This window comes from Schistocerca serialis, chromosome 12 (assembly GCF_023864345.2).
Source record: "Schistocerca serialis cubense isolate TAMUIC-IGC-003099 chromosome 12, iqSchSeri2.2, whole genome shotgun sequence".
NCBI classification, from domain to species: domain Eukaryota; kingdom Metazoa; phylum Arthropoda; class Insecta; order Orthoptera; family Acrididae; genus Schistocerca; species Schistocerca serialis.
Genome location: NC_064649.1, coordinates 201,335,960 through 201,350,815, shown reverse-complemented (window position 1 = coordinate 201,350,815; position 14,856 = coordinate 201,335,960).

The following is a 14,856-nucleotide window of genomic DNA, read 5'->3' as shown; positions in this document are numbered from 1 at the left end:
TATGGTCGTTCTCCTGTGAGTTTAGATTATCGAATCCGACGCAAAAATGATAGTTAATTGTAACGTTCAGGGCCTCCTAATGCCGATGGAACACTCAAATTATGTCGAGATTCAATACATCGGCCTCCAGCCGACTTGTCTCCAAGGGTCTATTGCTGCCTCGGGCACCTTATGGTCGTTCTCCTGTGAGTCTAGATTTTCGAACCCGACGCAAAAATGATAGTTAATTGTAACGTTCAGGGCCTCCTAATGCCGATGGAACACTCAAATTGCGTCGAGATTCAATACATCGGCCTCCAGCCGACTTGTCTCCAAGGGTCTATTGCTGCCTCGGGCACCTTATGGTCGTTCTCCTGTGAGTCTAGATTTTCGAATCCGACGCAAAAATGATAGTGAATTGTAACGTTCAGCGCCTCCTAATGCCGATGGAACACTCAAATTGCGTCGAGATTCAATACATCGGCCTCCAGCCGACTTGTCTCCAAGGGTCTATTGCTGCCTCGGGCACCTTATGGTCGTTCTCCTGTGAGTTTAGATTATCGAATCCGACGCAAAAATGATAGTTAATTATAAAGTTCAGGGCCTCCTAATGCCGATGGAACACTCAAATTGCGTCGAGATTCAATACATCGGCCTCCAGCCGACTTGTCTCCAAGGGTCTATTGCTGCCTCGGGCACCTTATGGTCGTTGTCCTGTGAGTCTAGATTTTCGAATCCGACGCAAAAATGATAGTTAATTGTAACGTTCAGGGCCTTCTAATGACGATGGGACACTCAAATTGCGTCGAGATTTAATACATCGTCCTCCAGCCGACTTGTCTCCAAGGGGATATAGCTGTCTCGGGCACAATATGATCCTTCTCCTGTGAGTCTAGATTTTCGAATCCGACGCAAAAATGATAGTGAATTGTAACGTGCAGCGCCTCCTAATGACGATAGAAGACTCAAATTGCGTCGCGATCCAACACATCGTCCTCCAGCCGACTTGTCTCCAAGGGTCTATTGCTGCCTCGGGCACCTTATGGTCGTTCTCCTGTGAGTCTAGATTATCGAATCCGACGCAAAAATGATAGTTAATTGTAACGTTCAGGGCCTTCTAATGCCGATGGAACACTCAAATTGCGTCGAGATTCAATACATCGGCCTCCAGCCGACTTGTCTCCAAGGGTCTATTGCTGCCTCGGGCACCTTATGGTCGTTCTCCTGTGAGTTTAGATTATCGAATCCGACGCAAAAATGATAGTTAATTGTAACGTTCAGGGCCTCCTAATGCCGATGGAACACTCAAATTGCGTCGAGATTCAATACATCGGCCTCCAGCCGACTTGTCTCCAAGGGTCTATTGCTGCCTCGGGCACCTTATGGTCGTTCTCCTGTGAGTCTAGATTTTCGAATCCGACGCAAAAATGATAGTTAATTGTAACGTTCAGGGCCTTCTAATGACGATAGAAGACTCAAATTGATTCGAGATTCAATACATCGGCCTCCAGCCGACTTGTCTCCAAGGGTCTATTGCTGCCTCGGGCACCTTATGGTCGTTCTCTTGTAATTCTAGATTTTCGAATCCGACGCAAAAATGATAGTTAATTGTAACGTTCAGGGCCGCCTAATGACGATGGAACTCTCAAATTGCGTCGAGATTCAATACATCGTCCTCCAGCCGACTTGTCTACAAGGGTCTATTGCTGCCTCGGGCACCTTATGGTCGTTCTCCTGTGAGTCTAGATTTTCGAACCCGACGCTAAAATGATAAGTTAATTGTAACGTTCAGGGCCTCCTAATGACGATAGAAGACTCAAATTGCGTCGCGATCCAATACATCGTCCTCCAGCCGACTTGTTGCCTCGGGCACCTTATGGTCGTTCTCCTGTGAGTCTAGATTTTCGAATCCGACGCAAAAATGATAGTTAATTGTAACGTTCAGGGCCTTCTAATGACGATGGGACACTCAAATTGCGTCGAGATTCAATACATCGTCCTCCAGCCGACATGTCTCCAAGGGGATATTGCTGTCTCGGGCACAATATGATCCTTCTCCTGTGAGTCCAGATTTTCGAATCCGACGCAAAAATGATAGTGAATTGTAACGTTCAGCGCCTCCTAATGACGATAGAAGACTCAAATTGCGTCGCGATCCAATACATCGTCCTCCAGCCGACTTGTCTCCAAGGGTCTATTGCTGCCTCGGGCACCTTATGATCGTTCTCCTGTGAGTCTAGATTATCGAATCCGACGCAAAAATGATAGTTAATTGTAACGTTCAGGGCCTTCTAATGCCGATGGAACACTCAAATTGCGTCGAGATTCAATACATCGGCCTCCAGCCGACTTGTCTCCAAGGGTCTATTGCTGCCTCGGGCACCTTATGGTCGTTCTCCTGTGAGTTTAGATTATCGAATCCGACGCAAAAATGATAGTTAATTGTAACGTTCAGGGCCTCCTAATGCCGATGGAACACTCAAATTGCGTCGAGATTCAATACATCGGCCTCCAGCCGACTTGTCTCCAAGGGTCTATTGCTGCCTCGGGCACCTTATGGTCGTTCTCCTGTGAGTCTAGATTTTCGAATCCGACGCAAAAATGATAGTTAATTGTAACGTTCAGGGCCTTCTAATGACGATGGGACACTCAAATTGCGTCGAGATTTAATACATCGTCCTCCAGCCGACTTGTCTCCAAGGGGATACAGCTGTCTCGGGCACAATATGATCCTTCTCCTGTGAGTCTAGATTTTCGAATCCGACGCAAAAATGATAGTGAATTGTAACGTGCAGTGCCTCCTAATGACGATAGAAGACTCAAATTGCGTCGCGATCCAACACATCGTCCTCCAGCCGACTTGTCTCCAAGGGTCTATTGCTGCCTCGGGCACCTTATGGTCGTTCTCCTGTGAGTCTAGATTATCGAATCCGACGCAAAAATGATAGTTAATTGTAACGTTCAGGGCCTTCTAATGCCGATGGAACACTCAAATTGCGTCGAAATTCAATACATCGGCCTCCAGCCGACTTGTCTCCAAGGGTCTATTGCTGCCTCGGGCACCTTATGGTCGTTCTCCTGTGAGTTTAGATTATCGAATCCGACGCAAAAATGATAGTTAATTGTAACGTTCAGGGCCTCCTAATGCCGATGGAACACTCAAATTGCGTCGAGATTCAATACATCGGCCTCCAGCCGACTTGTCTCCAAGGGTCTATTGCTGCCTCGGGCACCTTATGGTCGTTCTCCTGTGAGTCTAGATTTCCGAATCCGACGCAAAAATGATAGTTAATTGTAACGTTCAGGGCCTTCTAATGACGATAGAAGACTCAAATTTATTCGAGATTCAATACATCGGCCTCCAGCCGACTTGTCTCCAAGGGTCTATTGCTGCCTCGGGCACCTTATGGTCGTTCTCCTGTGAGTTTAGATTATCGAATCCGACGCAAAAATGATAGTTAATTATAACGTTCAGGGCCTCCTAATGCCGATGGAACACTCAAATTGCGTCGAGATTCAATACATCGGCCTCCAGCCGACTTGTCTCCAAGGGTCTATTGCTGCCTCGGGCAACTTATGGTCGTTGTCCTGTGAGTCTAGATTTTCGAATCCGACGCAAAAATGATAGTTAATTGTAACGTTCAGGGCCTTCTAATGACGATGGAACACTCAAATTGCGTCGAGATTCAATACATCGGCCTCCAGCCTACTTGTCTCCAAGGGGATATCGCTGCCTCGGGCACCACATGGTCCTTCTCCTGTGAGTCTAGATTTGCGAATCCGACGCAAAAATGATAGTTAATTGTAACGTTCAGGGCCTTGTAATGACGATGGAACACTCAAATTGCGTCGAGATTCAATACATCGTCCTCCAGCCGACTTGTCTCCAAGGGTCTATTGCTGCCTCGGGCACCTTATGGTCGTTCTCCTGTGAGTCTAGATTTTCGAATCCGACGCAAAAATGATAGTTAATTGTAACGTTCAGGGCCTTGTAATGACGATGGAACACTCTAATTGCGTCGAGATACAATACATCGTCCTCCAGCCGAATTGTCTCCAAGGATCTAATGCTGCCTCGGGCACTTTATGGTCGTTCTCTTGTAATTCTAGATTTTCGAATCCGACGCAAAAATGATAGTTAATTGTAACGTTCAGGGCCTTCTAATGACGATGGAACACTCAAATTGCGTCGAGATTCAATACATCGTCCTCCAGCCGACTTGTCTCCAAGGGTCTATTGCTGCCTCGGGCACCTTATGGTCGTTCTCCTGTGAGTCTAGATTTTCGAACCCGACGATAAAATGATAGTTAATTGTAACGTTCAGGGCCTCCTAATGACGATAGAAGACTCAAATTGCGTTGCGATCCTATACATCGTCCTCCAGCCGACTTGTCTCCAAGGGTCTGTTGCTGCCTCGGGCACCTTATGGTCGTTCTCCTGTGAGTTTAGATTATCGAATCCGACGCAAAAATGATAGTTAATTGTAACGTTCAGGGCCTCCTAATGCCGATGGAACACTCAAATTATGTCGAGATTCAATACATCGGCCTCCAGCCGACTTGTCTCCAAGGGTCTATTGCTGCCTCGGGCACCTTATGGTCGTTCTCCTGTGAGTCTAGATTTTCGAACCCGACGCAAAAATGATAGTTAATTGTAACGTTCAGGGCCTCCTAATGCCGATGGAACACTCAAATTGCGTCGAGATTCAATACATCGTCCTCCAGCCGACATGTCTCCAAGGGTCTATTGCTGCCTCGGGCACCTTATGGTCGCTCTCCTGTGAGTCTAGATTTTCGTATCCGACGCAAAAATGATAGTTAATTGTAACGTTCAGGGCCTTCTAATGACGATGGAACACTCAAATTGCGTCGAGATTCGATACATCGGCCTCCAGCCGACTTGTCTCCAAGGGGATATCGCTGCCTCGGGCACCACATGGTCCTTCTCCTGTGAGTCTAGATTTTCGAATCCGACGCAAAAATGATAGTTAATTGTAACGTTCAGGGCCTTCTAATGACGATAGAAGACTCAAATTGATTCGAGATTCAATACATCGGCCTCCAGCCGACTTGTCTCCAAGGGTCTATTACTGCCTCGGGCACCTTATGGTCGTTCTCCTGTGAGTTTAGATTATCGAATCCGACGCAAAAATGATAGTTAATTATAACGTTCAGGGCCTCCTAATGCCGATGGAACACTCAAATTGCGTCGAGATTCAATACATCGGCCTCCAGCCGACTTGTCTCCAAGGGTCTATTGCTGCCTCGGGCAACTTATGGTCGTTGTCCTGTGAGTCTAGATTTTCGAATCCGACGCAAAAATGATAGTTAATTGTAACGTTCAGGGCCTTCTAATGACGATGGAACACTCAAATTGCGTCGAGATTCAATACATCGGCCTCCAGCCTACTTGTCTCCAAGGGGATATCGCTGCCTCGGGCACCACATGGTCCTTCTCCTGTGAGTCTAGATTTGCGAATCCGACGCAAAAATGATAGTTAATTGTAACGTTCAGGGCTTTGTAATGACGATGGAACACTCAAATTGCGTCGAGATTCAATACATCGTCCTCCAGCCGATTTGTCTCCAAGGATCTAATGCTGCCTCGGGCACTTTGTGGTCGTTCTCTTGTAATTCTAGATTTTCGAATCCGACGCAAAAATGATAGTTAATTGTAACGTTCAGGGCCTTCTAATGACGATGGAACACTCAAATTGCGTCGAGATTCAATACATCGTCCTCCAGCCGACTTGTCTCCAAGGGTCTATTGCTGCCTCGGGCACCTTATGGTCGTTCTCCTGTGAGTCTAGATTTTCGAACCCGACGATAAAATGATAGTTAATTGTAACGTTCAGGGCCTCCTAATGACGATAGAAGACTCAAATTGCGTTGCGATCCTATACATCGTCCTCCAGCCGACTTGTCTCCAAGGGTCTGTTGCTGCCTCGGGCACCTTATGGTCGTTCTCCTGTGAGTTTAGATTATCGAATCCGACGCAAAAATGATAGTTAATTGTAACGTTCAGGGCCTCCTAATGCCGATGGAACACTCAAATTATGTCGAGATTCAATACATCGGCCTCCAGCCGACTTGTCTCCAAGGGTCTATTGCTGCCTCGGGCACCTTATGGTCGTTCTCCTGTGAGTCTAGATTTTCGAACCCGACGCAAAAATGATAGTTAATTGTAACGTTCAGGGCCTCCTAATGCCGATGGAACACTCAAATTGCGTCGAGATTCAATACATCGTCCTCCAGCCGACTTGTCTCCAAGGGTCTATTGCTGCCTCGGGCACCTTATGGTCGCTCTCCTGTGAGTCTAGATTTTCGTATCCGACGCAAAAATGATAGTTAATTGTAACGTTCAGGGCCTTCTAATGACGATGGAACACTCAAATTGCGTCGAGATTCGATACATCGGCCTCCAGCCGACTTGTCTCCAAGGGGATATCGCTGCCTCGGGCACCACATGGTCCTTCTCCTGTGAGTCTAGATTTTCGAATCCGACGCAAAAATGATAGTGAATTGTAACGTTCAGCGCCTCCTAATGACGATAGAAGACTCAAATTGCGTCGAGATTCAATACATCGGCCTCCAGCCGACTTGTCTCCAAGGGTCTATTGCTGCCTCGGGCACCTTATGGTCGTTCTCCTGTGAGTTTAGATTATCGAATCCGACGCAAAAATGATAGTTAATTGTAACGTTCAGGGCCTCCTAATGCCGATGGAACACTCAAATTATGTCGAGATTCAATACATCGGCCTCCAGCCGACTTGTCTCCAAGGGTCTATTGCTGCCTCGGGCACCTTATGGTCGTTCTCCTGTGAGTCTAGATTTTCGAACCCGACGCAAAAATGATAGTTAATTGTAACGTTCAGGGCCTCCTAATGCCGATGGAACACTCAAATTGCGTCGAGATTCAATACATCGGCCTCCAGCCGACTTGTCTCCAAGGGTCTATTGCTGCCTCGGGCACCTTATGGTCGTTCTCCTGTGAGTCTAGATTTTCGAATCCGACGCAAAAATGATAGTTAATTGTAACGTTCAGGGCCTCCTAATGACGATAGAAGACTCAAATTGCGTCGCGATCCAATACATCGTCCTCCAGCCGACTTGTCTCCATGGGTCTATTGCTGCCTCGGGCACCTTATGGTCGTTCTCCTGTGAGTCTAGATTATCGAATCCGACGCAAAAATGATAGTTAATTGTAACGTTCAGGGCCGCCTAATGACGATGGAACACTCAAATTGCGTCGAGATTCAATACATCGGCCTCCAGCCGACTTGTCTCCAAGGGTCTATTGCTGCCTCGGGCACCTTATGGTCGTTGTCCTGTCAGTCTAGATTTTCGAATCCGACGCAAAAATGATAGTTAATTGTAACGTTCAGGGCCTTGTAATGACGATGGAACACTCAAATTTCGTCGAGATTCAATACATCGGCCTCCATCCGACTTGTCTCCAAGGGTCTATTGCTGCCTCGGGCACCTTATGGTCGTTCTCCTGTGAGTTTAGATTATCGAATCCGACGCAAAAATGATAGTTAATTGTAACGTTCAGGGCCTCCTAATGCCGATGGAACACTCAAATTATGTCGAGATTCAATACATCGGCCTCCAGCCGACTTGTCTCCAAGGGTCTATTGCTGCCTCGGGCACCTTATGGTCGTTCTCCTGTGAGTCTAGATTTTCGAACCCGACGCAAAAATGATAGTTAATTGTAACGTTCAGGGCCTCCTAATGCCGATGGAACACTGAAATTGCGTCGAGATTCAATACATCGGCCTCCAGCCGACTTGTCTCCAAGGGTCTATTGCTGCCTCGGGCACCTTATGGTCGTTCTCCTGTGAGTCTAGATTTTCGAATCCGACGCAAAAATGATAGTGAATTGTAACGTTCAGCGCCTCCTAATGACGATAGAAGACTCAAATTGCGTCGAGATTCAATACATCGGCCTCCAGCCGACTTGTCTCCAAGGGTCTATTGCTGCCTCGGGCACCTTATGGTCGTTCTCCTGTGAGTTTAGATTATCGAATCCGACGCAAAAATGATAGTTAATTGTAACGTTCAGGGCCTCCTAATGCCGATGGAACACTCAAATTATGTCGAGATTCAATACATCGGCCTCCAGCCGACTTGTCTCCAAGGGTCTATTGCTGCCTCGGGCACCTTATGGTCGTTCTCCTGTGAGTCTAGATTTTCGAACCCGACGCAAAAATGATAGTTAATTGTAACGTTCAGGGCCTCCTAATGCCGATGGAACACTCAAATTGCGTCGAGATTCAATACATCGGCCTCCAGCCGACTTGTCTCCAAGGGTCTATTGCTGCCTCGGGCACCTTATGGTCGTTCTCCTGTGAGTCTAGATTTTCGAATCCGACGCAAAAATGATAGTTAATTGTAACGTTCAGGGCCTCCTAATGACGATAGAAGACTCAAATTGCGTCGCGATCCAATACATCGTCCTCCAGCCGACTTGTCTCCATGGGTCTATTGCTGCCTCGGGCACCTTATGGTCGTTCTCCTGTGAGTCTAGATTATCGAATCCGACGCAAAAATGATAGTTAATTGTAACGTTCAGGGCCGCCTAATGACGATGGAACACTCAAATTGCGTCGAGATTCAATACATCGGCCTCCAGCCGACTTGTCTCCAAGGGTCTATTGCTGCCTCGGGCACCTTATGGTCGTTGTCCTGTCAGTCTAGATTTTCGAATCCGACGCAAAAATGATAGTTAATTGTAACGTTCAGGGCCTTGTAATGACGATGGAACACTCAAATTTCGTCGAGATTCAATACATCGGCCTCCATCCGACTTGTCTCCAAGGGTCTATTGCTGCCTCGGGCACCTTATGGTCGTTCTCCTGTGAGTTTAGATTATCGAATCCGACGCAAAAATGATAGTTAATTGTAACGTTCAGGGCCTCCTAATGCCGATGGAACACTCAAATTATGTCGAGATTCAATACATCGGCCTCCAGCCGACTTGTCTCCAAGGGTCTATTGCTGCCTCGGGCACCTTATGGTCGTTCTCCTGTGAGTCTAGATTTTCGAACCCGACGCAAAAATGATAGTTAATTGTAACGTTCAGGGCCTCCTAATGCCGATGGAACACTGAAATTGCGTCGAGATTCAATACATCGGCCTCCAGCCGACTTGTCTCCAAGGGTCTATTGCTGCCTCGGGCACCTTATGGTCGTTCTCCTGTGAGTCTAGATTTTCGAATCCGACGCAAAAATGATAGTTAATTGTAACGTTCAGGGCCTCCTAATGACGATAGAAGACTCAAATTGCGTCGCGATCCAATACATCGTCCTCCAGCCGACTTGTCTCCAAGGGTCTATTGCTGCCTCGGGCACCTTATGGTCGTTCTCCTGTGAGTCTAGATTATCGAATCCGACGCAAAAATGATAGTTAATTGTAACGTTCAGGGCCGCCTAATGACGATGGAACACTCAAATTGCGTCGAGATTCAATACATCGGCCTCCAGCCGACTTGTCTCCAAGGGTCTATTGCTGCCTCGGGCACCTTATGGTCGTTGTCCTGTCAGTCTAGATTTTCGAACCCGACGCAAAAATGATAGTGAATTGTAACGTTCAGCGCCTCCTAATGCCGATGGAACACTCAAATTGCGTCGAGATTCAATACATCGGCCTCCAGCCGACTTGTCTCCAAGGGTCTATTGCTGCCTCGGGCACCTTATGGTCGTTCTCCTGTGAGTTTAGATTATCGAATCCGACGCAAAAATGATAGTTAATTATAACGTTCAGGGCCTCCTAATGCCGATGGAACACTCAAATTGCGTCGAGATTCAATACATCGGCCTCCAGCCGACTTGTCTCCAAGGGTCTATTGCTGCCTCGGGCACCTTATGGTCGTTGTCCTGTGAGTCTAGATTTTCGAATCCGACGCAAAAATGATAGTTAATTGTAACGTTCAGGGCCTTCTAATGACGATGGGACACTCAAATTGCGTCGAGATTTAATACATCGTCCTCCAGCCGACTTGTCTCCAAGGGGATATAGCTGTCTCGGGCACAATATGATCCTTCTCCTGTGAGTCTACATTTTCGAATCCGACGCAAAAATGATAGTGAATTGTAACGTGCAGCGCCTCCTAATGACGATAGAAGACTCAAATTGCGTCGCGATCCAACACATCGTCCTCCAGCCGACTTGTCTCCAAGGGTCTATTGCTGCCTCGGGCACCTTATGGTCGTTCTCCTGTGAGTCTAGATTATCGAATCCGACGCAAAAATGATAGTTAATTGTAACGTTCAGGGCCTTCTAATGCCGATGGAACACTCAAATTGCGTCGAGATTCAATACATCGGCCTCCAGCCGACTTGTCTCCAAGGGTCTATTGCTGCCTCGGGCACCTTATGGTCGTTCTCCTGTGAGTTTAGATTATCGAATCCGACGCAAAAATGATACTGAATTGTAACGTTCAGGGCCTCCTAATGCCGATGGAACACTCAAATTGCGTCGAGATTCAATACATCGGCCTCCAGCCGACTTGTCTCCAAGGGTCTATTGCTGCCTCGGGCACCTTATGGTCGTTCTCCTGTGAGTCTAGATTTTCGAATCCGACGCAAAAATGATAGTTAATTGTAACGTTCAGGGCCTTCTAATGACGATAGAAGACTCAAATTGATTCGAGATTCAATACATCGGCCTCCAGTCGACTTGTCTCCAAGGGTATATTGCTGCCTCGGGCACCTTGTGGTCGTTCTCCTGTGAGTCTAGATTTTCGAACCCGACGATAAAATGATAGTTAATTGCAACGTTCAGGGCCTCCTAATGACGATAGAAGACTCAAATTGCGTCGCGATCCTATACATCGTCCTCCAGCCGACTTGTCTCCAAGGGTCTGTTGCTGCCTCGGGCACCTTATGGTCGTTCTCCTGTGAGTTTAGATTATCGAATCCGACGCAAAAATGATAGTTAATTGTAACGTTCAGGGCCTCCTAATGCCGATGGAACACTCAAATTATGTCGAGATTCAATACATCGGCCTCCAGCCGACTTGTCTCCAAGGGTCTATTGCTGCCTCGGGCACCTTATGGTCGCTCTCCTGTGAGTCTAGATTTTCGTATCCGACGCAAAAATGATAGTTAATTGTAACGTTCAGGGCCTTCTAATGACGATGGAACACTCAAATTGCGTCGAGATTCAATACATCGGCCTCCAGCCGACTTGTCTCCAAGGGGATATCGCTGCCTCGGGCACCACATGGTCCTTCTCCTGTGAGTCTAGATTTTCGAATCCGACGCAAAAATGATAGTGAATTGTAACGTTCAGCGCCTCCTAATGACGATAGAAGACTCAAATTGCGTCGAGATTCAATACATCGGCCTCCAGCCGACTTGTCTCCAAGGATCTAATGCTGCCTCGAGCACTTTATGGTCGTTCTCTTGTAATTCTAGATTTTCGAATCCGACGCAAAAATGATAGTTAATTAAAACGTTCAGGGCCGCCTAATGACGATGGAACTCTCAAATTGCGTCGAGATTCAATACATCGTCCTCCAGCCGACTTGTCTCCAAGGGTCTATTGCTGCCTCGCTCACCTTATGGTCGTTCTCCTGTGAGTCTAGATTTTCGAACCCGACGCTAAAATGATAGTTAATTGTAACGTTCAGAGCCTCCTAATGCCGATGGATCACTCAAATTGCGTCGAGATTCAATACATCGGCCTCCAGCCGACTTGTCTCCAAGGGTCTATTGCTGCCTCGGGCACCTTATGGTCGTTCTCCTGTGAGCCTAGATTTTCGAATCCGACGCAATAATGATAGTTAATTGTAACGTTCAGGGCCTCCTAATGACGATAGAAGACTCAAATTGCGTCGCGATCCAATACATCGTCCTCCAGCCGACTTGTCTCCATGGGTCTATTGCTGCTTCGGGCACCTTATGGTCGTTCTCCTGTGAGTCTAGATTATCGAATCCGACGCAAAAATGATAGTTAATTGTAACGTTCAGGGCCGCCTAATGACGATGGAACACTCAAATTGCGTCGAGATTCAATACATCGGCCTCCAGCCGACTTGTCTCCAAGGGTCTATTGCTGCCTCGGGCACCTTATGGTCGTTGTCCTGTCAGTCTAGATTTTCGAATCCGACGCAAAAATGATAGTTAATTGTAACGTTCAGGGCCTTGTAATGACGATGGAACACTCAAATTTCGTCGAGATTCAATACATCGGCCTCCATCCGACTTGTCTCCAAGGGTCTATTGCTGCCTCGGGCACCTTATGGTCGTTCTCCTGTGAGTTTAGATTATCGAATCCGACGCAAAAATGATAGTTAATTGTAACGTTCAGGGCCTCCTAATGCCGATGGAACACTCAAATTATGTCGAGATTCAATACATCGGCCTCCAGCCGACTTGTCTCCAAGGGTCTATTGCTGCCTCGGGCACCTTATGGTCGTTCTCCTGTGAGTCTAGATTTTCGAACCCGACGCAAAAATGATAGTTAATTGTAACGTTCAGGGCCTCCTAATGCCGATGGAACACTCAAATTGCGTCGAGATTCAATACATCGGCCTCCAGCCGACTTGTCTCCAAGGGTCTATTGCTGCCTCGGGCACCTTATGGTCGTTCTCCTGTGAGTCTAGATTTTCGAATCCGACGCAAAAATGATAGTTAATTGTAACGTTCAGGGCCTCCTAATGACGATAGAAGACTCAAATTGCGTCGCGATCCAATACATCGTCCTCCAGCCGACTTGTCTCCAAGGGTCTATTGCTGCCTCGGGCACCTTATGGTCGTTCTCCTGTGAGTCTAGATTATCGAATCCGACGCAAAAATGATAGTTAATTGTAACGTTCAGGGCCGCCTAATGACGATGGAACACTCAAATTGCGTCGAGATTCAATACATCGGCCTCCAGCCGACTTGTCTCCAAGGGTCTATTGCTGCCTCGGGCACCTTATGGTCGTTGTCCTGTCAGTCTAGATTTTTGAACCCGACGCAAAAATGATAGTGAATTGTAACGTTCAGCGCCTCCTAATGCCGATGGAACACTCAAATTGCGTCGAGATTCAATACATCGGCCTCCAGCCGACTTGTCTCCAAGGGTCTATTGCTGCTTCGGGCACCTTATGGTCGTTCTCCTGTGAGTCTAGATTTTCGAATCCGACGCAAAATTGATAGTTAATTGTAACGTTCAGGGCCTTGTAATGACGATGGAACACTCAAATTGCGTCGAGATTCAATACATCGGCCTCCATCCGACTTGTCTCCAAGGGTCTATTGCTGCGTCGGGCACCTTATGGTCGTTCTCCTGTGAGTTTAGATTATCGAATCCGACGCAAAAATGATCGTTAATTATAACGTTCAGGGCCTCCTAATGCCGATGGAACACTCAAATTGCGTCGAGATTCAATACATCGGCCTCCAGCCGACTTGTCTCCAAGGGTCTATTGCTGCCTCGGGCACCTTATGGTCGTTGTCCTGTGAGTCTAGATTTTCGAATCCGACGCAAAAATGATAGTTAATTGTAACATTCAGGGCCTTCTAATGACGATGGAACACTCAAATTGCATCGAGATTCAATACATCGGCCTCCAGCCTACTTGTCTCCAAGGGGATATCGCTGCCTCGGGCACCACATGGTCCTTCTCCTGTGAGTATAGATTTTCGAATCCGACGCAAAAATGATAGTGAATTGTAACGTTCAGCGCCTCCTAATGACGATAGAAGACTCAAATTGCGTCGCGATCCAATACATAGTCCTCCAGCCGACTTGTCTCCAAGGGTCTATTGCTGCCTCGGGCACCTTATGGTCGTTCTCCTGTGAGTCTAGATTTTCGAATCCGACGCAAAAATGATAGTTAATTGTAACGTTCAGGGCCTTCTAATGACGATGGAACACTCAAATTGCGTCGAGATTCAATACATCGTCCTCCAGCCGACTTGTCTCCAAGGGTCTATTGCTGCCTCGGGCACCTTATGGTCGTTCTCCTGTGAGTCTAGATTATCGAATCCGACGCAAAAATGATAGTTAATTGTAACGTTCAGGGCCGCCTAATGACGATGGAACACTCAAATTGCGTCGAGATTCAATACATCGGCCTCCAGCCGACTTGTCTCCAAGGGTCTATTGCTGCCTCGGGCACCTTATGGTCGTTCTCCCGTGAGTTTAGATTATCGAATCCGACGCAAAAATGATCGTTAATTATAACGTTCAGGGCCTCCTAATGCCGATGGAACACTCAAATTGCGTCGAGATTCAATACATCGGCCTCCAGCCTACTTGTCTCCAAGGGTCTATTGCTGCCTCGGGCACCTTATGGTCGTTGTCCTGTGAGTCTAGATTTTCGAATCCGACGCAAAAATGATAGTTAATTGTAACATTCTGGGCCTTCTAATGACGATGGAACACTCAAATTGCGTCGAGATTCAATACATCGGCCTCCAGCCTACTTGTCTCCAAGGGGATATCGCTGCCTCGGGCACCACATGGTCCTTCTCCTGTGAGTATAGATTTTCGAATCCGACGCAAAAATGATAGTGAATTGTAACGTTCAGCGCCACCTAATGACGATAGAAGACTCAAATTGCGTCGCGATCCAATACATCGTCCTCAAGCCGACTTGTCTCCAAGGGTCTATTGCTGCCTCGGGCACCTTATGGTCGTTCTCCTGTGAGTCTAGATTTTCGAATCCGACGCAAAAATGATAGTTAATTGTAACGTTCAGGGCCTTGTAATGACGATGGAACACTCAAATTGCGTCGAGATTCAATACATCGGCCTCCAGCCGACTTGTCTCCAAGGGTCTATTGCTGCCTCGGGCACCTTATGGTCGTTGTTCTGTGAGTCTAGATTTTCGAATCCGACGCAAAAATGATAGTTAATTGTAACGTTCAGGGCCTTCTAATG